General features: G+C 37.3%; 1 non-coding gene across 1 annotated transcript; it reads right to left on the bottom strand.

The window, feature by feature from the left end:
• Positions 1 to 1,102: 1,102 nt before the first annotated feature.
• On the bottom strand, positions 1,103 to 1,209 carry LOC141682205 (small nucleolar RNA R71). Its single transcript, XR_012559606.1, has one exon. It is a non-coding gene; the product is annotated as a small nucleolar RNA R71 (small nucleolar RNA).
• Between the last annotated feature and the right edge of the window lie 23,777 nt (positions 1,210 to 24,986).

The raw sequence follows: 24,986 nt of genomic DNA, 5'->3' as shown, positions 1-24,986 counted from the left end.
AGAACTTGCCATGCTAGCATAGGTTCATGTATTGTATGCATGATTTGTAGGTAACTCTAACCGTTTTACTTGCCCTATGTAATCATTATGGATAACTTGTTCTTAAACCGTTATGTTGTCAAATTTTATAGACATATAGGGTCTCAATATAATTGGTGCATATTCAGCTTCTATCTCTTTTGTGGATGTATGATAGAATGGTACTCGTGCAACGAAAGTTGGCGTTTATCAGTTTCGTGTTATCTGATTAGTGTCATCACCATCACATGCTAAGGTTAAGAACAATAAGGCTATTGAATAAAGTATTTAATGAAGTTAGAATCCCATGTTTGTCATATTTATTAATTCAACCATTCTTGTTCTCTTAGTTATAATTGTTAGTATAATCTCTTAGTTTAATCAAAACCCAATTTGTTATTTGTCTTAGCATTGAGCGATAACCATACATTGTTGCATAGGTGCATAAATTGAACTTAACCTAAACCAGTCTCTGTGGGAACGGATCTGATTTATATCTTATACTACTTGCGAACGCGTATACTTGCGTGTATTTTAGCGCGTGTTTTCGCCCTAACAAGTTTTTGGAGCCGCTGTCAGGGACTCGGTGTTAATTTTTAGTTTATGTGCTTGTCATCAGTGGTCGTTAAAGTTCACTGACTTGGATTCTTTTACTTTCACGGTTTATTTGTTTGTATTTCAGGTACTCATTACAATGGGAGATCCAGTAGCACGAACGAAAGCCTTGATGGATTTTTCTCAACCCAAGATCAATGACATTCAATCTAGTATTGTCTGACCAACTATCACAGCTAATACCTTTGAGATCAATCCTGGCATATTTCAATGGGTGCAGAATTCAATCAAGTTTGGGGGTTCTTCAACGGAAGATCCCAATATGCACATTAGGGACTTTATTGAGATCTGCGACACCTTCAAGTTCAACGGTGTTTCTGAAGATGCTGTGAAGCTGAGACTGTTCCCATTCTCTCTGAGGGACAAGGCTAAGAGTTGGTTACACTCTCTACCAGCTGATTCGATTACTACTTGGGAAGATCTTGCTCAGAAGTTTCTTACTAAATTCTTCCCTATGGCGAAGACAGTTGCATTCAGAAACGCTACTACTCAATTTGCGCAGCAAATGGGAGAATCTTTATATGAAGCTTGGGAGCGCTACAAGGAGATGCTTAGGAAGTTTCCTCATCATGGAATTCCTGATTGGATGATCATCACTTCTTTTTACAATGGGTTAGGAGCACAGTCCAGACCCATGCTCGATGTAGCATCAGGCGGAGCATTATGGGCGAAGAGCTATGAGGAAGCTTATGATCTAATTGAACTGATGGCTGCTAATGAATATCAGTATCCAACCCAGAGATTTCCATAGGGCAAGGTAGCAGGAGTTCTTGAAGTGGATACAGCTATGGCTATCATTGCTCAACTGAAGGCGTTGTCTATGAAGATCGATTATCTGGCTACCTATGGTGTTAAGTAGATAACCAGTGTTTGTGAGCTATGTGCAGGTCCGCATGCGACAAAGCAATGCGCTATATCTAGTGACTCAGCTCAGTTTGTGAGCAACTTTCAGAGATCGCAGCAGCCAGTTCCTGCCACTTATCATCCTGACAACTGGAATCATCCTAATTTCAGCTAGAGCAACAATCAGAATGCGATGCAACAGCCGTTCCAGCAGTTTGGAGCAAAACAATTCAACCCTCCTGGTTTTCAGCAACAATTTGCACCAAGACAACAACTCCAACTTCAACAATAAAATCATGATGCAGGTCTATCTTCGAATAAAAAATCTGAATTGGAGGAGTTGAGGCTTATGTGCAAAAACCAGGCTCTTATATGCCAAAGCCAGGCTATTTCTATCAAGACTCTGGAGAACCAAATAGGACAAATTGCTAATGCCTTATTGAATCAACCACCAAGAACGCTTCCTAGTGATACAGAAGCCAATCCAGGCAAGAGGGAAGTTGAAGAACAGGTTAATGCCATCACCTTAAGGTCTGGGAAGGTCGCAAGCCCCAAAATTCAGCAAGACGAAGAGCCTGAAAGGTCTCAAGTTTCAGAATCTGAAGTTGTGGTTGAAGAAGAAGTGCAGAAGGAAGTAGAGGTGGAACCAAGGAAGACTACTCTGGAACACACTCCTCCTGAGGGTAATACAGGGGAGAAACAGATCTATCCTCCACCTCCTTTTCCAAAGAGGCTATAGAAGAAAAAGTGGGATACGCAGTTTGAGAAGTTTTTGGAGGTGTTAAAGAAACTTCATATCAACATACCTTTCGCTGAAAATCTTAAACAGATGCCTAGCTATGCGAGGTTTATGAAAGGTATTCTCTCTCAGAAAGTGAAGCTCGATGACTTATAGACCGTTGCTCTAATGGAGGAATGCAGTGATGTGTTGCAACAGAAGTTGCCTCTGAAGCTTAAAGATCCTAGAAGCTTCACTATTCCTTGCACTATTGGAAACTTGTCATTCGACAAGTATTTATGTGATTTATGAGCTAGCATCAATCTGATGCCCTTATCTATCTTCAAGAAGCTTGGTCTGCCCGATCCGAAACCAACATACATGTCATTGCAACTAGCTGACCGTTCCATCGCTTATCCACGAGGTATAGTGGAGGATGTCATGGTCAAGATGGGTAAACTCTTATTCCCTGCTGACTTTGTAATTCTTGATTTCGAGGAAGATAAGAAGATTCCCATCATCTTGGGAAGACCATTTTTGGCTATATGATGAACTATGATCGATGTGCAAAAAGGAGAGCTTTCGATGAAGGTTTACGATCAAAAGGTCACTTTTAATGTGTTCAAGGAAATAAAGTTACCCACGGCTAAAGAGGAGTGCTTTAATGTAGAGCAAATACAAGTTTTGAATGCACCTTCATGGAAGAGGAAGTTGGATATGCCATTCGATTCTCTTGGGTTAGCAGAGCTAAAAATTTCTCAGGAGCGTTTTGAACCATTTATTCAAGAAGCTCCCATACTTGAGCTCAACCGAAATCCAGATCACTTGTGTTATTCATTCTTAGGTGCACCCCATGATAAAGGGTTGGGATCTATTTTTGATGATGTAGAGAGTGGCTGGACGGATCTTCTAGTGCCTACAGAGGGTTCTTCTCATGCGCCACAGGTAGTTGATAGGACTGGTGTTGGTGATGAGCAGTACAGGAGAGTGACTAGGCGTATGGAGGCCATGCACGATATTCACCATCATTTTGCTGAAGATTTGACACACGCTTTCGGTACTATTTTCCGAGACACTAGTGGCGAGGTTGATTGGCCACTGATCCTCCACCCGACGAGGGTGACTCTCCCGCTAATTAGGTATGCCTGAAATCCTTATTATTACCTTCAATGAGGACATTGAAAATTTTAAGTTTGGGGGTGATAATGTAAGGATTAGTAGTGTGTGTCCAAATAGATTCATATAGATTCATATTGCATGTTTAGTTGTAGTTCATTCACATTTTTGCATGATTGTTCACATAGGACATATTTGTTGTTATTATGTGATTTCATATAGTGGCATTTGCATGCATATTTAGCATGATCCCTTAAGATGAACTATGATATTTGATAAGTTGATGTTGATTTGAGTGTGGTGATAACGAATAGAGGGATGTTTAAGTCCTAATGAATTGATTTGCATGCCAGAAACAAATATTTTCACAAAGTCTTATAGGGTTGCTTTTGATCTAGATCATGATCATACTTGTTTGTTGTTGAGATTTAATCACTTGGTTATATTTAGAATTTGTGATATTCTCGTAATGACGTAAAAACACTGATTTTTTTATCTGGAGAAAAACTTGGATTTCATTGCTAGTTGTTGTAAGGCTAGGCGTCAAATGGATAGTAGTCGACTCATATTTTTATGAGTAGTCTAGGGTTGAATGAGATGGAGTGAAACGCACTCACTCAGAAAAGAAAAAAAAAGAAGAAAAGAAAAAAAAGTATGTGTTTATGCATAATTGATCAAGAGTGAGCTCTTTAATACTCGAGTTATTAAGTTCTAGGGGACTTTGTGCCTAGTGACCTAAGGCTTCTATAGTCTGGGATCCGCTAACCTAATGCTCGCTACATGGGTATTATTGCATAAGTCTTTTGGGACCTCATTCATTGCACGGTCAAATAAGCATCTTTGATATGTGTTCAATAATAGTGTGAATCCTTGTACAACTCTAGTAGAAAGGAGGTGTTGTGAGTCATAATACGTTTATTGCCTATTCTGTTTATAAACTTTTGATTGTTTCAATGATAGATAAGTTATGGTTATTGATCTAGTATCGAGAGTATATCTGTTAAGCGTCCACACACGCACGTTTCTGGTTTGTGGAATTTATTCGAACTCTATTTCAAGTTATTGCATTCTTAGAGGCATTGGCTTATTCATTTGGTTATGGTTATTCTGAGGTGATCGATTGCATTATTATTTAGTTGCATTCACGTAGTTGCATTCATGCATTATGTAATAACCCCCAAAATTTTCAACTTTTTGTAACCCTTGTGAATAGTGTTTTAGCTGAATGAGAAAACGTTTCACGCCACACTATGTAGGGGTTCTGTTATGGATATTCTGGGATATTATTAGTACTCTATGTAGTATATAAGTGAATGTAAAGATCTTCAGAATCCAATTCCGAACACTTTGGTTTTTCCCGGAAATCCACTAGATACGGAGAGAATTGAGTATAAGGTAACAGGATAAAAAGGATTTAAATTAAAGGATTATGATAGAGGATCATAAAAAGAAATATAATGTATTGAGAAAGGTTAAGGGAACCTAAGTAATAAGATCCCGGGTATGATCCTTCAAACGATAAACGAAAACGAAAGTTAAGCGAACCGTATAACAGATCAGCGGTCATTAGGCAAACAATTAGGAAGTTAATCAAAGGGATTAGAGAGGATGATGTCACCCAACCAATGAGAAGGGGACAAGGAGGGGAGGATGACATCATGAGGATGACACAAGCATGACATGGGAAGGAAGGAGGTGTGGTTGAATGAGAACCACACAAATTCAAGGGCAACAAGGTAATTGACTAAATCAAACACAAAAACAAATCAACCAAGCCAAGCAAAATCATTTTTCATCAAAATCAAAAAGAAACCAAGGCTTGTTCTTGAGAGCTCTCGGCTTTTTACTATTCAAAAGGCAAGAAATTTCAAAAATTCAAGATCCAAGCTTCCTAAATTGGTGAGTTAATTCCCTAATCATCTTCATGCTTAGTTAGGGCTATATCATGAGTTTAAGCCATCAATTCCTTCTCCATCTTCTTCATTTAATCAAAGAAGAAGACTATAAATAGTGTTTTCAAGTTTTTAACTTGAAATTTTTCTTGTTTTCCTTGAAGATCCAAGCATTCCTAAGACTTCTCAAAGCTTCTTAAGGCTTCCTAGCTCCTCCCACCACTTCAAGGAAGGTATATCATCTCCAAACCCTAGATTCCTATGTATTATAAGATGATTTTGATTAGTAGGGTGATATTGTAGCTTAATGTTGGTGATTTAGAGTTTGGGATTGAATTGGTATTGAAATGGAATGGTAAATGTTGTTGTTTTGATTAAAAGAACTTAAGTATGGTTAAAGTTAAGTTTAGGCATAAGTATGAATTTTAAACTTAAATTGGTTGGGGTTGTTATGATGTGATAAGGATGGATGTTGGTTGTATGTTGGATTTGAGGTTGAATTGGGTTGGTTTTGAATGGTTTTAAATTGGGAAATCGCGTAAACATAGCCGTCGTAACGTCCGATTTTCTTTAGACTGTTTTTGTGCATAACATTAGGACCCGAGAACCCCCTGCTATATTATGACCATTGCCATGTTTAGATAGCTCATGTTACGAGCTTCGTTTTGATATGTTGTCCGTTCGATTCCGATGCACGGTTTAGGAGAAACGACCATTTCAAGTAACGGCGTTTCGCGAACGAAACTTTTCCCCTCGCCTTACTTTGAAACAAAGGTTAAAGACCAAAAAGGTTAATTAATGCATGAAACATTTATGGTAAGTGTGTTAGGCAGTTGGTAAGACACTCGCGAAGGAATCTCCTTCAAACTCGTAAAGGTTAAATTATTAAAAATGGTGGAGCCGAGGGTACCCGAGTGACTTAAGCGAGTCAGTAAGCGCAAAACAAGCGTTAAAGTCTAAGTTAGTTAAAGTATAGATTTACAAGTGACTTTGGTTTAATTCCAACTTACTTGTTGTTTATAGGTTACCAGACTCGTCCTGAGCCTTTTATCACCCCAAGTCGCTCAGGCAAGTTTTCTACCAGTTATAACTGTTGTTGTGATGTATATATGTATTTGCATTATCTTGCGATAGATGCATGTTGGTTAATTAGCAAATGTTGCAATATATTGAAGCATGCTGCTATGGTATATATATATGCATGCCTGTTTCGTATTCTTTCCATATATATCTGTTGATTCAGTTGATAATACCTATGCTAGAGGATAGCGGTAATTTGCATATACCCTTAGTACAGGGACCCAAAGGTGAAAATATTTTCTAAAACCGGGAGTCGAGGATCCCGAGTAGATTTTGTATATATAGATATAAATATATATATATATATATGCTTATATATATATATATATATGGTCATAGTTTTCAAAACTATTAATCGAATAAGGTTTATTCGATAACTTTAACTTTATTTTATTATTGAATATTATTTCGAATATTATTCGGAGGCGTATGACTCCTTTATATTAAATGAATATTATTTTGAATATTCATTCCAGGACTTATGACTCCTTTTATTTTATTATCTGAATATTATTTGAATATTCATTCGAGGGCTTATGACTCAGTTTATATTATTTAATGAATATTTTTGAATATTCATTTGAGGATCTATGACTCCGATTATTTGCTGAGATTTGTTCTTTATTTTATTAAAGAATAAGGTGTAAATAATCAAATTTATTTTCGATTATTCAAATAAAGATAGTACTTTCATATAAGTATATCTTTGGTTATTTAATACTCGTTTCAAGTATAAGTTTTAAAACTTCTACTTCAATTATTTTTATAAAGATTATTCTTTATGGGAATATTATTTAAATAATAATATTCAGTCATTTTCTAAATATTCTGGGGACTGATTTACTTCATTAAATCAGCTTTACTCCAAACACTCTATAAAGTGTTTTCGAGTCTTCAAAATGATTTTTAAAAGTTAGAGCGGATCCCAAAACTCATTTTTATATTTAAGATCTTCCTTTTTAAGGGGATTTAAATACTTGCTCAAAACCTGAGGGATCCGGCTCTGTGGTGTATTTTATATTCGCAACACGGTTGCAGGTTTGGTAAATGACTTGATTACTTACCCAACGTTCGAGAAGTAAGTCCATCTATTGAGTCGGCATAAGCAACATGGGCTCAGTGGGCGTCCATAATAGTGTAAGTGGCTCAGTGGGAGTCCATCAAATGCATAAGTGGCTGAGTGGCAGTCCAACATAAGGTCCTATTGAGACCAGGGTGATGACTAGTGGGGAATTCGTCTATCTACTAGTAGAAAAGGTTACTTATGGGTATCTTTGCCTGATCATCAAGATATCTGGTTTATGCCAAAATTCTTTTCCTTTCCAAATTTATTGGATATTTCAAACTCTGTTCATACTTTACATGACAGAGGTTTTCAGGAAATTGTATAAAGAAGATGTATATGTGGATATATATATATATATCAGAACTTAATGAAGTATATCATGACTTCATTTCCTTTAATAATATTTCAAAGATTTAATCTATTCAAATCTTGTCTTGTAGTCTCATCTATGTGATGAACTGTTGAAAACTCTTAATACTTTGAACAGTGGTAGTTCAAGTAGCTTTATAAATGATATAAGTGTAGGGAAGTATTTGGTAACTTCATCCCTTGTTTTTACTTATATCTAGTAAGTAATTATCTTACACTTGATAAAAGATTCTAGTAAGTATCCATTTAGATACTTATATTATTGTTATCACTACATATTATCTTGCGAGCTGTCAGGCTCACTCTTGCTTTATTTCTTCATCACACAACAACAGTTAGGAAAGATGGCCAGACTCCAGCAGACCCAGCGCAAGCGCGTGGGAAGCGTCCCGCGTCTTCCCGATGATGTTATAGCTGCTATAGCTGCAGAGATAGATCTATTGTAGATTAGACCATCTACTTTTGAGAATCAATTATGTATAATTATATCTTGTGGCAGATAATGTCAATTAACTGTAAATTTATCAAGTAATCATTTTGGGTTGTAATAACTTTTAAATTGTGGATTCAAAGACTTGTACTTATTTCAATTTCATCTCTGAGACTATAACGGGTTGTGGTGTGTGTTAGTGTGGGGTCACAGCATAAGGTTATTTTTATTAATTAAGTGAAGTGATATTGTGGAAAGAAAGACCGTGACGACCCGGATCCCCGACCCCGGATCTGGGGGTGTTACAGAAATGGTATCAGAGCTAAGCGTTATAAACCTCAGAGATGATGCGTCGATATAATAACAAACTCACAAAGATAATAAGAACTCTTGCCAAGTTCATGGTCGGACTACTTAAAGTAGTGCTGACAGTTAAAACCCTTACGGGAACCCTTATAAGTATCATGATAGTAACTTAGCTCGTTTAATGTGTAGGCGCCTGAGATAGAGGACCCTGAGATGTTCGAGCGTGAACATGATGAGGCACTGCTAGATGTTGAGGATCAGGAGGAGCCTGAGATGGAGGAGGATGAGGAGGACCCCTCAGAGGAGTCAGAGACGGAGGTCATTGCAATTTCAGATGAGGAGGACCCCTCAGAGGAGTCAGAGACAGAGGTTATTGCTATTCCATATGAGGAGGACCCGGATGAGGTCCCAGTAGCTGAGGAGCATGTTGGACCTATGGTAGTGTATGCTGGTACCCCATTACCCACACTTCCGGTGGTCAGAGCCCCTACCCCTCCACCACTATCTTGGATTCCTGATGATGACAACTCAGAGACCCATACTTCCGAACCTAGGCAGACCGAGGAGGCACCCTCAGCGGCTCCGGATTCACCACCTCTTGACCCTGCCCACAGGCAGTCTTCGTTAGCTCATGGATATGTTCAGGATGTTTTGAGGACCCGAGTGGCTGTTGCCGAGGCCCGACTGGATGAGGCCAGGAGGGAGTTGGATGCAGAGAGGGCGGGTAGGCGTACCCGAGCTTATGAGACTAGGGCTTCTATACCCCGATCCTTGAGGAGGGAGCTTACGGGGATATGGCTCACATCCCGAGCGAGGCTCAGATCGCTCCAGGGGGACAGGCATGGTAGGATCTCCAGGCGGCTGGCCGACTATATCTTCCGTCGTGCGATGGAAAGGGTATGGGAGCTGACCCGCTCCGGTGTGTGATTCAGGATTGATGATGAAATAGTCTAGTTGTCTAGTTAGCCGAGGCCTTAGTAAGAGCCAATTTTCCGGGATAGTTGACTTGTATATAGCATCCCTTTTTCTGACTAGACAGATAGACTCTTGTGTATCACTTTTGGGACAGATGACTGTAGCACTGTTGTACTTTTGACCATATCAAACTATGTATTTCTCGCATTATGTATATATTTGTTTCCTTTGGTTCAGTTCATTAGTGACGGGATCACTGTTTTTATCATTATTATTACTGCACTTCGTATTAGAACTGTCATAAAATAATAGAATTGCGATATACGTTCTCCCCATTATAAGAGCTGTGCAGGGCACAATGTTGTATATGATTGTGACCTAACGTTGAATTTTTCCCAATAATTTTTTTTTATTATCAGAATCATGCCGCCAAGAAAGATTGGAACTAGGGCGAACCCTGGATCTGAGGACCAGGGAAGCCATAACCAGGATGATAGGAACCATGAACACAGTGAAGAGGAAGATGAGGATTATGTGGAACAAGATGACTCCCTGTATGAAGAGGAAGAGGAAACATATGATGTTGAGGGATTTGAGATAGAGGCTGAAGAAGGAGAAACCGAGGTTGAGCAACCAGTACCAAACCCAGGCATGGATCCCATGGGCCAGTTCATGCAACTCCTAAGGCAGAATTTGGAACGTCAACCCAACCCACCCCCTCAAGGAAATAACAATAATGTGGTAAACTCTTTCAGGGCTTTTAAGTCCCTTAAGCCCCCTGAGTTCCACGGATCAGCCGACCCAGTTGAGGCAAGGGCATGGTTAAAGGAAATGGAGAAATCTTTTGAGATTTTGAGTACCGATGAGGCACAGAAGACTGTATTTGCTACCTACCTTCTGAAAGGAGAAGCTAACTACTGGTGGGAGGCCAAGAAAAACATGGAGACAGATGCTATTATAACCTGGGAGAGATTTAGTCAGTTGTTTCTGGGAAAGTATTTCCCAAAATTTAAGGAAAACCAGATGGAGCTCAAGTTCTTGGAGCTAAAGCAGAATAACTTGTCTGTAGCAGAGTACGAAGCGAAATTTACTGAGTTATCAAGGTTTGTGCCGGAGTTTGTGAGCACCGAGGAAAAGAAAGCTAGGAGGTTTCAGCAGGGACTGAAACCGTGGATTCAGAATAGGGTGGCAATCCTTGAGCTTACGGACTATGCCACTCTGGTGCAAAAGGAAACGATTGTAGAAGTTGGAAGTGAACAGATACAGAAGGAAAGAGAGAAGAAAGGAATAAAGAGGAAAAGTATGAGCATGGGTGGAGGTTCCGCAGGAAGGAGCTTCCCAACTAGATTTAATCGAGGAGCAGTGTCCCTACCAGGAAGGAACACTGGGTTTAAGCGGCCAATGAGTGTGAGTGTGAGCCAGGGCGGCCAGAAATCAAGAATATCCTATTCCAACCAGTCTCGACCCCCATTGCCAGCCTGTAACATATGTGGAAGGAATCACACTGGGGAGTGTAAATGAAAGCCAGTAACCTGCTTTAAGTGCGGTCGGGAAGGCCACTATTCAACTAAGTGCCCATCATCAACCCCTGCCGTCATTCCAACCACCACTTGTCATCAGTGTGGACGCCCGGGTCATTGGAAGAGGGAATGCCCAATGAACAAACCAGCAGCTTCGGGAGCAAGCAGGGCTGCTTCTAATAAGACACCTACTGCGAGGACTTTCAACATGACAGTCCAGGATGCTATGAAAGATTCAGATGTGATAGCAGGTACCCTTTCTCTAAATTCAGTCAGTGCAAATGTTTTATTTGATTCGGGAGCAATTATATCTTTTATATCAAAGGACCTTGCGCGTAAGTTAAGACTTAAGGCTGAACCCTTGATAGAAACCCTACAAGTAGAAATAGCCAGTCATGAAATTATTCCTGTTAACCAGATTTACCCCGCCTGTGAGATAGGCATAGGGGAGCAATCTTTTAGTGTTGATCTGATTCCTTTTAAATTAGGGGAGTTTGATGTAATTTTGGGAATGGACTGGCTATCTAGCAATGACGCTCAGATAGACTGTAAAGGGAAGAAAGTTAAGCTAAATATCCCAGGGAAGAAGGAAGTTATATTTAGAGGAAAGAGGCAGACGCAGAAATTTTTGACTATGGCCCAGGCCAGAAGGATGCTACGAAAAGGAAATAAGGCCTACCTAGCCTATGTGGTGGACACGCAGAAGGAGGTGCCCAACTTACAAGATATTCCAGTAGTCAACGAATTTGAAGATGTATTCCCACAAGACCTTCCGGGATTACCACCCGATAGAGTGATTGAATTTGCTATTGAGTTGGCCCCAGGGATGGCGCCAGTTTCAAAGGCACCTTACCGGTTAGCCCCGTTAGAAATGAAGGAATTAGCTATCCAATTGCAGGAACTCTTGGATAAGGGCATGATAAGACCCAGTGTGTCTCCATGGGGAGCACCAGTTTTATTTGTTAAGAAGAAAGATGGGAGCATGAGGCTGTGCATAGACTATCGAGAGTTGAACAAGCTAACCATAAAGAACAGGTACCCATTACCTAGAATAGACGATCTGTTCGACCAGCTAAAGGATGCCGTTTATTTTTCCAAGATCGACCTGAGAACTGGATATCACCAACTAAAGATTAAACCCAAAGATATTTCCAAGACAGCGTTCCGTACCAGGTATGGGCATTATGAGTTCTTGGTAATGTCCTTTGGATTAACCAACGCCCCAGCAGCTTTCATGGATTTAATGAATAGAGTATTTAAGAAGTACTTGGACAAATGTGTGATAGTTTTTATCGATGATATTTTGATCTACTCAAGGACTGAGACAGAACATGCAGAGCATTTGAGGATAGCTCTAGGAATACTCAGAGAGGAACAGTTATATGCCAAATTCTCGAAGTGTGAATTCTGGCGGAATGAAGTACATTTTTTAGGACATGTGATCAATAAAGAAGGAGTATTGGTCGACCCCTCCAAGATAAAGGCGGTCTCAAATTGGGAAAGGCCAACCACACCCACAGAGGTAAGGGGTTTCATAGGATTGGCCGGCTACTATCGTAGATTTGTACAGGACTTTGCGAAGATCGCAGCCCCTTTGACACGACTTACTCGTAAGACATAGAAGTTTGAATGGACGGAGAAATGCGAGAACAGTTTTCAGGAATTAAAGAAAAGGTTGATAACGGCTCCGGTGTTGGCATTGCCGGACGGAAAAGGAGATTTTATGATATATAGTGACGCGTCACACAAAGGATTAGGATGTGTGCTTATGCAGCACGGTAAGGTGATTGCGTATGCGTCGAGACAATTGAAGGAATACGAGGTTAGATATCCTACTCATGACCTTGAGCTCGCGGCAATAGTATTTGCCTTAAAAATTTGGAGGCACTACTTGTATGAAGAGAAGTGCGAGATTTTCACAGACCATAAGAGCCTCAAGTACATATTTACGCAGAAAGAGCTCAACATGCGCCAGAGGAGATGATTAGAACTAATCAAGGACTATGATTGTGAGATTCTCTATCATCCAGGGAAAGCCAATATGGTGGCTGATGCCCTTAGTAGAAAGGAAAGACTCAGAATGATAACGACTCCGGAAGAATTGATAAGGGATTTTGAGAGAATTGAAATAGAAGTAAAGGTAACCGGAACCGGAACTGAAAAGCTTTTTGAGATCTCAATGCAGCCTGAGTTATTGGAAAAGATCAGATTGTGCCAGGAGAAAATAATGAATGAAGGCAGAGAGTCAATGACTGGAGAGGAGATCCATACTGAGAAAGATGATAAAGGGATAATGAGGTACTCCTACCGGATTTGGGTTTCGAATGTTCAAGAGCTTAAAGATGAGATATTGGATGAAAGCCATAGTTCAAGGTATTCCATTCACCCCGGAAGTACCAAGATGTATAGGGATTTGAAGGAATATTACTGGTGGCCCAACATGAAGAGGGACGTAGCAGAATGGGTAAGCAAATGTTTGACTTGCCAAAGGGTAAAGGCAGAGCACCAGAGACCCAGTGGACTCTTACGACCCCTGGAGATTCCCGAATGGAAATGGGAACAGATAGCGATGGATTTTGTTGTAGGATTGCCAAGGACGAAAGCCAATCACGACGCCATTTGGGTAATTATAGACCGGCTGACAAAGTCAGCTCATTTCATTCCTATCAATGAGAGATACACAGTCGATAGACTGGTGGACATTTACCTTAAGGAAATAGTGACGCGACATGGAGTCCCAGCGTCCATTGTCTCAGACCGAGACCCCAGGTTCAACTCCAGATTTTGGAGGAGCTTTCAGGAATGTGCAGGGACCAAGTTAAATATGAGTACCGCGTACCATCCCCAGACGGATGGGCAGAGTGAAAGGACCATCCAGACACTAGAGGATATGTTGAGAGTCTGTGCAATAGACTTTAAAGGGAGTTGGGATGATCACTTGTCGTTGATCGAGTTTTCTTATAACAATAGCTTTCATGCTAGCATCGGAATGCCGCCTTATGAGGCCCTGTACGGAAGAAGGTGTCGATCTCCCTTATACTGGGATGAAGTAGGAGAGCGGAAGATGCTCGGACCCGAAGTGGTCCAAAGGACCAAAGATATAGTGGATCTCATCAGAGGACGGCTTGTAGCAGCCCAAGACAGACAGAAGAAATATGCAGACCTAGCCCGAAAGGACAAGGAATATGAAGTCGGGGACTTAGTACTGCTAAAGGTATCCCCTTGGAAGGGATTAATGAGGTTCGGAAGGAAAGGAAAACTAAGCCCAAGATACATTGGACCTTTTGAGATATTAAGACGGATTGGGAAGTTAGCTTACGAGCTAGACCTACCCCCTAATTTGCAACAAGTTCATAATGTGTTCCATGTGTCAATGCTAAGGAAGTATCATCGGGATGCTAGACACATAGTGGAGTACGAGCAGGTGGATATGCAGCCAGATCTAACTTACGTGGAGAAACCAGTAAGGATTATAGATAAGAAGGAGCAGGTGCTTCGGAACAAAGTGATCAAGCTAGTCAGAGTACTATGGCAGAATCATAATGTGGAAGAATCAACTTGGGAACTAGAGAGCACAATGCTAGAAAAGTACCCCCATTTGTTTTCTGTTTGATTCCGGGACGGAATCATTTTAAGGAGGGGAGACTGTAATAACCCCCAAAATTTTTAACTTTTTGTAACCCTTGTGAATAGTGTTTTAGCTGAATGAGAAAACTTTTCACGCCACACTATGTAGGGGTTCTGTTATGGATATTTTGGGATATTATTAGTACTCTATGTAGTATATAAGTGTATGTAAAGATCGTCAGAATCCAATTCCGAACACTTTGGTTTTTCCCGGAAATCCACTAGATACGGAGAGAATTGAGTATAAGGTAACAGGATAAAAAGGATTTAAATTAAAGGATTATGATAGAGGATCATAAAAAGAAATATAATGTATTGAGAAAGGTTAAGGGAACCTAAGTAATAAGATCCCGGGTATGATCCTTCAAACGATAAACGAAAACGAAAGTTAAGCGAACCGTATAACAGATCAGCGGTCATTAGGCAAACAATTAGGAAGTTAATCAAAGGGATTAGAGAGGATGATGTCACCCAACCAATGAGAAGGGGACAAGGAGGGGAGGATGACATCATGAGGATGACACAAGCATGACATGGGAAGGAAGGAGGTGTGGTTGAATGAGAACCACACAAATTCAAGGGCAACAAGGTAATTGACTAAATCAAACACAAAAACAAATCAACCAAGCCAAGCAAAATCATTTTTCATCAAAATCAAAAAGAAACCAAGGCTTGTTCTTGAGAGCTCTCGGCTTTTTACTATTCAAAAGGCAAGAAATTTCAAAAATTCAAGATCCAAGCTTCCTAAATTGGTGAGTTAATTCCCTAATCATCTTCATGCTTAGTTAGGGCTATATCATGAGTTTAAGCCATCAATTCCTTCTCCATCTTTTTCATTTAATCAAAGAAGAAGACTATGAATAGTGTTTTCAAGTTTTTAACTTGAAATTTTTCTTGTTTTCCTTGAAGATCCAAGCATTCCTAAGACTTCTCAAAGCTTCTTAAGGCTTCCTAGCTCCTCCCACCACTTCAAGGAAGGTATATCATCTCCAAACCCTAGATTCCTATGTATTATAAGATGATTTTGATTAGTAGGGTGATATTGTAGCTTAATGTTGGTGATTTAGAGTTTGGGATTGAATTGGTATTGAAATGGAATGGTAAATGTTGTTGTTTTGATTAAAAGAACTTAAGTATGGTTAAAGTTAAGTTTAGGCATAAGTATGAATGTTAAACTTAAATTGGTTGGGGTTGTTATGATGTGATAAGGATGGATGTTGGTTGTATGTTGGATTTGAGGTTGAATTGGGTTGGTTTTGAATGGTTTTAAATTGGGAAATCGCGTAAACATAGCCGTCGTAACGTCCGATTTTCTTTAGACTGTTTTTGTGCATAACATTAGGACCCGAGAACCCCCTGCTAGATTATGACCATTGCCATGTTTAGATAGCTCATGTTACGAGCTTCGTTTTGATATGTGGTTCGTTCGATTCCGATGCACGGTTTAGGAGAAACGACCGTTTCAAGTAACGGCGTTTCGCGAACGAAACTTTTCCCCTCGCCTTACTTTGAAACAAAGGTTAAAGACCAAAAAGGGTTAATTGATGCATGAAACATTTATGGTAAGTGTGTTAGGCAGTTGGTAAGACACTCGCGAAGGAATCGCCTTAAAACTCGTAAAGGTTAAATTATTAAAAATAGTGGAGCCGAGGGTACCCGAGTGACTTAAGCGAGTCAGTAAGAGCAAAACAAACGTTAGAGTCTAAGTTAGTTAAAGTATAGATTTACAAGTGACTTTGGTTTAATTCCAACTTACTTGTTGTTTATAGGTTACCAGACTCGTCCCGAGCCTTTTATCACCCCAAGTCACTCAGGCAAGTTTTCTACCAGTTATAACTGTTGTTGTGATGTATATATGTATTTGCATTATCTTGCGATAGATGCATGTTGGTTAATTAGCAAATGTTGCAATATATTGAAGCATGCTGCTATGGTATATATATATGTATGCCTGTTTCGTATTCTTTCCATATATATCTGTTGATTCAGTTGATAATACATATGCTAGAGGATAGCGGTAATTTGCATATACCCTTAGTACAGGGACCCAAAGGTGAAAATATTTTCTAAAACCGGGAGTCGAGGATCCCGAGTAGATTTTGTATATATGGATATAAATATATATATATATATACTTATATATATATGGTCATAGTTTTCAAAACTATTAATCGAATAAGGTTTATTCGATAACTTTAACTTTATTTTATTATTGAATATTATTTCGAATATTATTCGAAGGCGTATGACTCCTTTATATTAAATGAATATTATTTTGAATATTCATTCGAGGACTTATGACTCCTTTTATTTTATTATCTGAATATTATTTGAATATTCATTCGAGGGCTTATGACTCAGTTTATATTATTTAATGAATATTTTTGAATATTCATTTGAGGATCTATGACTCCGATTATTTGCTGAGATTTGTTCTTTATTTTATTAAAGAATAAGGTGTAAATAATCAAATTTATTTTCGATTATTCAAATAAAGATAGTACTTTCATATAAGTATATCTTTGGTTATTTAATACTCGTTTCAAGTATAAGTTTTAAAACTTCTACTTCAATTATTTTTATAAAGATTATTCTTTATGGGAATATTATTTAAATAATAATATTCAGTCATTTTCTAAATATTCTGGGGACTGATTTACTTCATTAAATCAGCTTTACTCCAAACACTCTATAAAGTGTTTTCGAGTCTTCAAAATGATTTTTAAAAGTTAGAGCGGATCCCAAAACTCATTTTTATATTTAAGATCTTCCTTTTTAAGGGGATTTAAATACTCGCTCAAAACCTGAGGGATCCGGCTCTGTGGTGTATTTTATATTCGCAACACGGTTGCAGTTTTGGTAAATGACTTGATTACTTACCCAACGTTCGGGAAGTAAGTCCATCTATTGAGTCGGCATAAGCAACATGGGCTCAGTGGGCATCCATAATAGTGTAAGTGGCTCAGTGGGAGTCCATCAAATGCATAAGTGGCTGAGTGGCAGTCCAGCATAAGGTCCTATTGAGACCAGGGTGATGACCAGTAGGAAATTCGTCCATCTACTAGTAGAAAAGGTTACTTATGGGTATCTTTTCCTGATCAGCAAGATATCTGGTTTATGCCAAAATTCTTTTCCTTTCCAAATTTATTGGATATTTCAAACTCTATTCATACTTTACATGACAGAGGTTTTCAGGAAATTGTATAAAGAAGATGTATATGTGGATATATATATATATATATATCAGAACTTAATGAAGTATATCATGACTTCATTTCCTTTAATAATATTTCAAAGATTTAATCTATTCAAATCTTGTCTTGTAGTCTCATCTATGTGATGAACTGTTGAAAACTCTTAATACTTTGAACAGTGGTAGTTCAAGTAGCTTTATAAATGATATAAGTGTAGGGAAGTATTTGGTAACTTCATCCCTTGTTTTTACTTATATCTAGTAAGTAATTATCTTACACTTGATAAAAGATTCTAGTAAGTATCCATTTAGATACTTATATTATTGTTATCACTACATATTATCTTGCGAGCTGTCAGGCTCACTCTTGCTTTATTTCTTCATCACACAACAACAGTTAGGAAAGATGGCCAGACTCCAGCAGACCCAGCGCAAGCGCGTGGGAAGCGTCCCGCGTCTTCCCGATGATGTTGTAGCTGCTATAGCTGCAGAGGTAAATCTATTGTAGATCAGACCATCTACTTTTGAGAATCAATTATGTATAATTATAACTTGTGGCAGATAATGGCAATTAACTGAAAATTTATCAATTAATCATTTTGGGTTGTAATAACTTTTAAATTATGGATTCAAAGACTTGTACTTATTTCAATTTCATCTCTGAGACTATAACGGGTTGTGGTGTGTGTTAGTGTGGGGTCACAGCATAAGGTTATTTTTATTAATTAAGTGAAGTGATATTGTGGAAAGAAAGACCGTGACGACCCGGATCCCCGATCCCGGATCTGGGGGTGTTACACATTAGGTTTGTTTTATAGTTTTGAGTTTTTTTATGCTTGAGGACAAGCATCGATTCAAGTTTGGGGGTATGATAAGTGGATTTTATATCCACTTGGAATGCTTTATTACAAGCTTAAATTATTGTTTTGTACTCAAGTTGTTGGTATTTTGATGTCTTTTTGTGTTATTGTATTTCAGGTATCAGTTATATGAAGAAAAGAGATTTTAAAGGAAATATGATAAAAAGTGATCAGAATTGGAAGACAAGGACATTATCAAGTTGTAGAGAATCTCAATAGCTTCGCGTGGGTAGTTGAATCGCCTAATTCTGACGAGTAGAACTCAAGTTATGGCCAAAACAAGATTCATCAGAAATTTTTCCAGACAGGAGCTGAGTGCCCGCCCAGGAGAGCTGAACGGCCGCCCAGGAGAGTTGAGTGCCCGCCCGGAGAGCTGAGCGCCCGCCCAAGGTGGGGCTGGTCTCTGATTTCGCTGGAAAAGCCTTTTTTAGTGGAATTTGACGATTTTAAGGGTCTAGATCCACTAGGGGCGTATATATACTTAAAAAAAAGGTTATCATCATCCAGGAAGATTGGGATACCAAGGAGAAAACCTAGAAGCACAAAACAACTCTGAAAAAAAAGATCTTATTTTCAACTTGTGATTCTCTGAATTAGTTGTAACTTTGGATGCTCGTTTTCGTTCTTGTTGAACCTAGATCTCGTTTATTCGTACTTTAATTATTATTCAGTTTATTAAGACCTTGTTTATACCATGCTTTCATTGGAACCCATGGTGACGATGAGTTCAGTTATGGGCTAATCGTTATCATGGGGTTCTAGCGGATTTACTTATGGATTTTAATAGTTAATTGTTTCGATATCTTGGTGTGTGGTGATTGTATGATATCCTGGTATTGATTGTGCTTATTCGTCTTATGTGCGTAGCTAACATATAAGATAACATATTAATCTCTATTGAAGCGATAGTAAATATAGAGGTTTACAAATTGCCATGGTAGTATAGGTTCATGTATTGGATGCATGATTCGAAGGTAACTCTAACCGTTTTACTTGCCCTATGTAATCATTATGGATAACTTGTGCTTAAACCGTTATATTGTCAAATTCTATAGATATATAGGGTTTCAATATAATTGGTGCATATTCAGCTTCTATCTCTTTTGTGGATGTCTGGTAGAATGGTACTCGTGCAACGAAAGTTGGCGTTTATCAGTTTCGTGTTATCTGATTAGTGTCATCACCATCACATGCTAAGGTTAAGAACAATAAGGCTATTGAATGAAGTATTTAATGAAGTTAGAATCCCATGTTTGTCATATATATTAATTCAGCCATTTTTGTTCTCTTAGTTATAATTGTTAGTATAATCTCTTAGTTTAATCAAAACTCAATTTGTTAGTTGTCTTAGCATTGAGCGATAACCATACATTGTTGCATAGGTGCATAAATTGAACTTAACCTAAACCAGTCTCTGTGGGAACGAATCTGATTTATATCTTATACTACTTGCGAACACGTATACTTGCGTGTATTTTAGCGCGTGTTTTTTCCCTAACAATTGTCTTGCTAGTTCAATCAATTTTCATGCCGATTGTCTTGCCAGTTCAACAGATTGTCTCACCGATTGTCTTTCCAGTTCAATTGATTTGTGTTGATTGATTTATTAGAGACAACAGCAGCAGACATTAAAATCATCTATCAGACATTCAACATACTTCAACAACTCAAGAACAAAAGCACAGCAGTCGAAATAAACATTACATCTCTCACTTCTAAAACCAGATCATTAATTTCTAGCAATTAAAGTTAAATCTAAACCACTGGAAATCATTCTCTTGTTCTTGTGTAACTATATAGCGGATCAAAATCCCTAGAACTTAATCTCAAATTACTTCTAGCTTGATCTTTTTATTGCAAAAATAGAAAAATTTCATGTCGAATTTATTCTAGATTTGTGATAATTTATTTGAGATTAATCCCTTGTAAATGATACCGTTGTTGTAACACCTTTCAAGTTTACTAATAGTTTTATTTAACTTGAATTTTGTTTCACTTTTTTATTCCGAATTAAATTCGATTAAACGGTATAGTTTGTATTCAACCCCCCTTCTACAAACATATTGAGACCTAACAATTATAATATCTCATATTTTCAGATATTATTATTATCATTATTTGGAATTATTTATGTGATTTTATGTGAATTTTAGTGAATTATATGATAATTGTAATTGATGTTTGGGTGTTTATATGTGACATTATTTGAGTATTTTAATTTTTATATGTCCAGAATAAAATATAGATAATTGTGATATTTTTCTGGTCATTTTTGGACTGTTATATGATTTTATAATAATTTAGGCATTTATTAATTATTTCTGAATAATTACTAAAACTATTTTATAAACCCGGGAATCGTCCCACTTCAACCATTTTTGCATTTTTACAACCCGAAACTTTTTCGAAAACTCCTTCCTAACCTAATCTGGTAATTCCGGACATTTTCCGTGTTTTGACTTTTTCAATCCGGATTACGGTTTGACCTGTACGAGTCCCGGCGTAAAAATTTTGATACGCTAATCATTTTTTAGATCGATAAAAATCCGAATTCTCGGAAGGTGAGATAATATTACTTTATTTCTGTATAAAGTATTTTATCGGAAGTCCAGTTTTGATAATTATCCATATCGGGTATTAAATTGTATCATTTTTGTAGTTACTTAGCGGCTAAGAAATCTATTTTCGAATCTGATATGATCCAATAGGATACTCGTTAAGTGTTTTAAAATGCATTTATATGAATCGATCTGTAAATTGGACGTGTGTTTATTAGCATCTTTATCGAGGTATTCGTTTTATCTCGGTTATGTGCATCTGAATGTATTTTATACGTGTTCGGGTTTTTCTATTAATTTAAGTATCGTGTTTGTTTTTCGAAAATAAGTGGACCGGGACCCTACAAAATTCGTGTTTTTATTTTTATAAAATCAATCATATTTCAAATACCCAGTATCTCTACATTTTTGTATTATTCGCAATTTTGGGGAAGTTTGAGACGAATTTTATATTTTACTGTTTTTAAAATTATTCCCCATAATTATAATTTTGGGACTTAATTATTTTAGTTATGGGAATAAAAACACCCGTAATTAATTTTGGGGTATTAATTTTCAGAAAATATAAATAGCTGCAAAATTCTTTTTTTTATTTCATTTCTATCAAAAAAATTTAGGAAATAGGAAAATAGAAAATCAAAGTTCTTGGGGGTTAAATTCATTCACGAACAAAGAATCCATGATTTTGGGAGCGTTTCTGATCCTTTCTTGAAGCTTGAATAACCGATTTGAAGCTCTTGAAGAGCCCATTCTGTTGGTACCAGAATCATCAACAAAGGTTGATTATCTTGTTAATTCATTTTTTTTTGTTTTGGGTTCGAATTGGTTTATGATTTTTGGACTATTTTTTATTGTGTTTGAGGTTTTCAATAGCTTCACCATGATTATTAGAGTCGAATTATGTATAGATTTTGATGGTTTGATTGTCGGATAGTAATAGCCGTGTTTTTCATTTTATTCGATTTCAAAATCTGATTTTCTAAATGATTCGTGTTTTGGTGGTTGATTTTGAGTATATGAATCGATTATACATAATTTGAGCTTTATTTTGAGATGTAGTTTTTTGAATTTGGTTGAGGAATCGCGAAGATAAGACTTCGGCCGGATTTCTTCGAGTTCACCGATAGTCATGATGGTTTTGATCGGATTTTTGTTATTCAAGGACAATTGATTGATCTGAGTTAATATCTGAGATGCTAGGTTGTTGATACTGTGTTTAGATCGAAAAATCGGAAGCAGGGACTTTGTTTTGGCCTTGTCTGAGTGTTGCCGGAATTTTCCGAGTTGCCGGAATCGACCGCCGGATTCCGGGTTCATAAGAACTCCGGCGGGTCGTTCTTGGTGACCCAGACCCGTTTTAGTACCCAATTGCCCGACCCGTTTTTTATTTACGACTCGGTTTCAATCCATAATTACCCAGTTCTATTTTCCTTAAACTGTTCCTGCATTTTAGTTTTAAAAATAATTCAAAATTCTTTTTCTTATTTACAAAAAATTCAATTTTAGTTTGAAAATCATTATTTTATTCTGAAAATTTATTTTAATTCAAAAATAAATCCAAATTATTTAGTTAATTAATTTTAGTTGATGATTAATTATTTAATTAGTCAATTAATTTAAATATTATTTGATTAATTAATTTAATTAGTTATTAATTAATTTTAATTGATTATTTAATTAGATTTAATTATATAAAATTGATTTAAAATTTCCGAAAAATAGTTTCGAGCTTTAAAATATTATTTTAAACTATTTTCCAGGCTCGATATTTTTATAAAATTATTTTCGGGTGTTCGAGCCCTATTATTTAATTATTAAATGAGTCGGAGACCCGTTTTAATTCCGAAAATGTTCAAAAATTCATATTAAATAAACCGTTCGTCCGTTTAATACGAAACGAACGCCTCTAGACTCAGAAAAATATTCCACTTTCAATAAAAATACTTTCGAGACCCAAATCCTTTTTTTTTGAAAGGTCGCTTGTTTTACGAATCATTCTGGGCCAATTTTTGATCGATAAATCATATTTTGACCCGATTTCTGTTTTAAACATACCAAGTCAAACCTTTTAGTGAACCGAGTCATATGTGATATGAATTATGTGTACGTGAGTCAAGAGTCTTGTGTTGGACTGTTGTCATTATGTGTAGGCTATCATATGGGTAGACGATAGGCTTTTGACGCGCAGTTCGTCGAGTGATTATCGTTTAGATGATTAAACTGTGATCTTTTAATTATAGATGCGAATATTTCAATACAATCAGGACTAGATGGAATGGATGAAGAGTAGAGTTGAATAGTATGTTAGGTCACACACACTGTAGAGGGGGGTGAATACAGTGTATAGCACAATCAAATCGAATTCTAATAACACAAGTAACAGAAAAGAGACTTTATTCAAAGCAATAAATTCTGTTACAGTATGGAACTGTCCTCTCTCAGTGATGAACAAATATCACGAGAGCTGCTAGGGTTACAATGAATAATCTTCTCGATAATGATAACACTTATAGTGTAAACCCTATATCTGTGTTTATATACTACACATTTACAAGATAATCGCTAATTGATATAGAATATAATTCTGCTTCCTAAAATATATCAATCAGATATCTTTTCTTCCAAGTATTCTATTCTTCATAGAATTCCGTCTTCATGCATATCTCTTCTTACATTTATCTTGATCTTCTTTTCCTTTCAATCAGCCGCCTTCCTAATCTGAACGTTTCCTTTAAGTCCTGATATTATCTTCTGATAAATATCTCCTGAACCTTAAGTACTGATGACTTAAGTTCTGACTTCAGTATAAGTGCGGATTTCAGTTAAGTACTGATTTGTCTTGTTTAAGTAAGATCTGAAAACTAAACATAAATCATATTAGACATGACATTATCAAATATATCTAACAATCTCCCCCAACTTGTAAATTAGCATAATATACAAGTTAACAGATATTTGATGATGTCAAAAACATTAAGTACAAATGCATGAGAATTTGACAAGATAACTACAACTTACAGTCCTTAAAGCTTTACCAACTTTAACTTCTGATAACAACTTCAGTCTGTATTCATATCAGTATTTGAGCAGTTATAGATCTTGACTTGGCTTCACTTTCTGATCTCTCTGATGTCAGGAGTTGTTCTGAGATAGTTCTTTATTAAACATCTCTCAGCATATCTGAGTTCATCAATCATCCTCCTTTTAGCATCTTTAAGTTCTGCAGAATCTTCACCAGTTTAAAAGATTGCAGCCCTGAGATCATTAATTTTAGCTTTCCTTATGTCCTGATCCAGTATGATCAAATACGCTTTGTCAGACTCAAGATTGAATTCCACAGCCTTGTAACCCAGAAAGGTAGTTATAATCTTAGCAGAGTTAGGCTTCATCTCAACAATATCACCCTTGTGATCTCTGTACTTTGGAAGATATGTGTTGTCAGACTTTACAGAATAAAGCCTTTTCTGTCTCTGAATTTGACTCTTCAAATAGTTTGCAGCACTTTCTGTTATTTTATCATTCACTTGAAGTAAGAATAATACATGTTCCAATTCTTCAAAATACTTCAGTGGAATGGCATTTTCCCTTATATGATAAACCCTACCATCTATCATGAAGTACAACAAGATGTGTTCTCTCAAGTAGGTATGCTAAACCATCTGTACAGATTCTAGTTGATTCAATCTTTTAGGAGTTGCTCCAATACCTGGTTCACTTAAGGAAGTTGGATCATTGGTTGTGTTCTGTATTCTTCTTTCATCAGCACTACCCAATCCATATTTATCTCTTGCTTCCTTTCTAGTAACCACTCTTGCTTCAAAACCACTTACAGCAGTCTTCAAAGGTTGAGTTTGTTTGGC

The sequence above is a fragment of the Apium graveolens genome, chromosome 8, assembly GCF_009905375.1.
Source record: "Apium graveolens cultivar Ventura chromosome 8, ASM990537v1, whole genome shotgun sequence".
Classification (NCBI taxonomy): domain Eukaryota; kingdom Viridiplantae; phylum Streptophyta; class Magnoliopsida; order Apiales; family Apiaceae; genus Apium; species Apium graveolens.
Note: the sequence above shows the minus strand (reverse complement) of the source record. Positions and strands in the feature narration are given on the sequence as shown.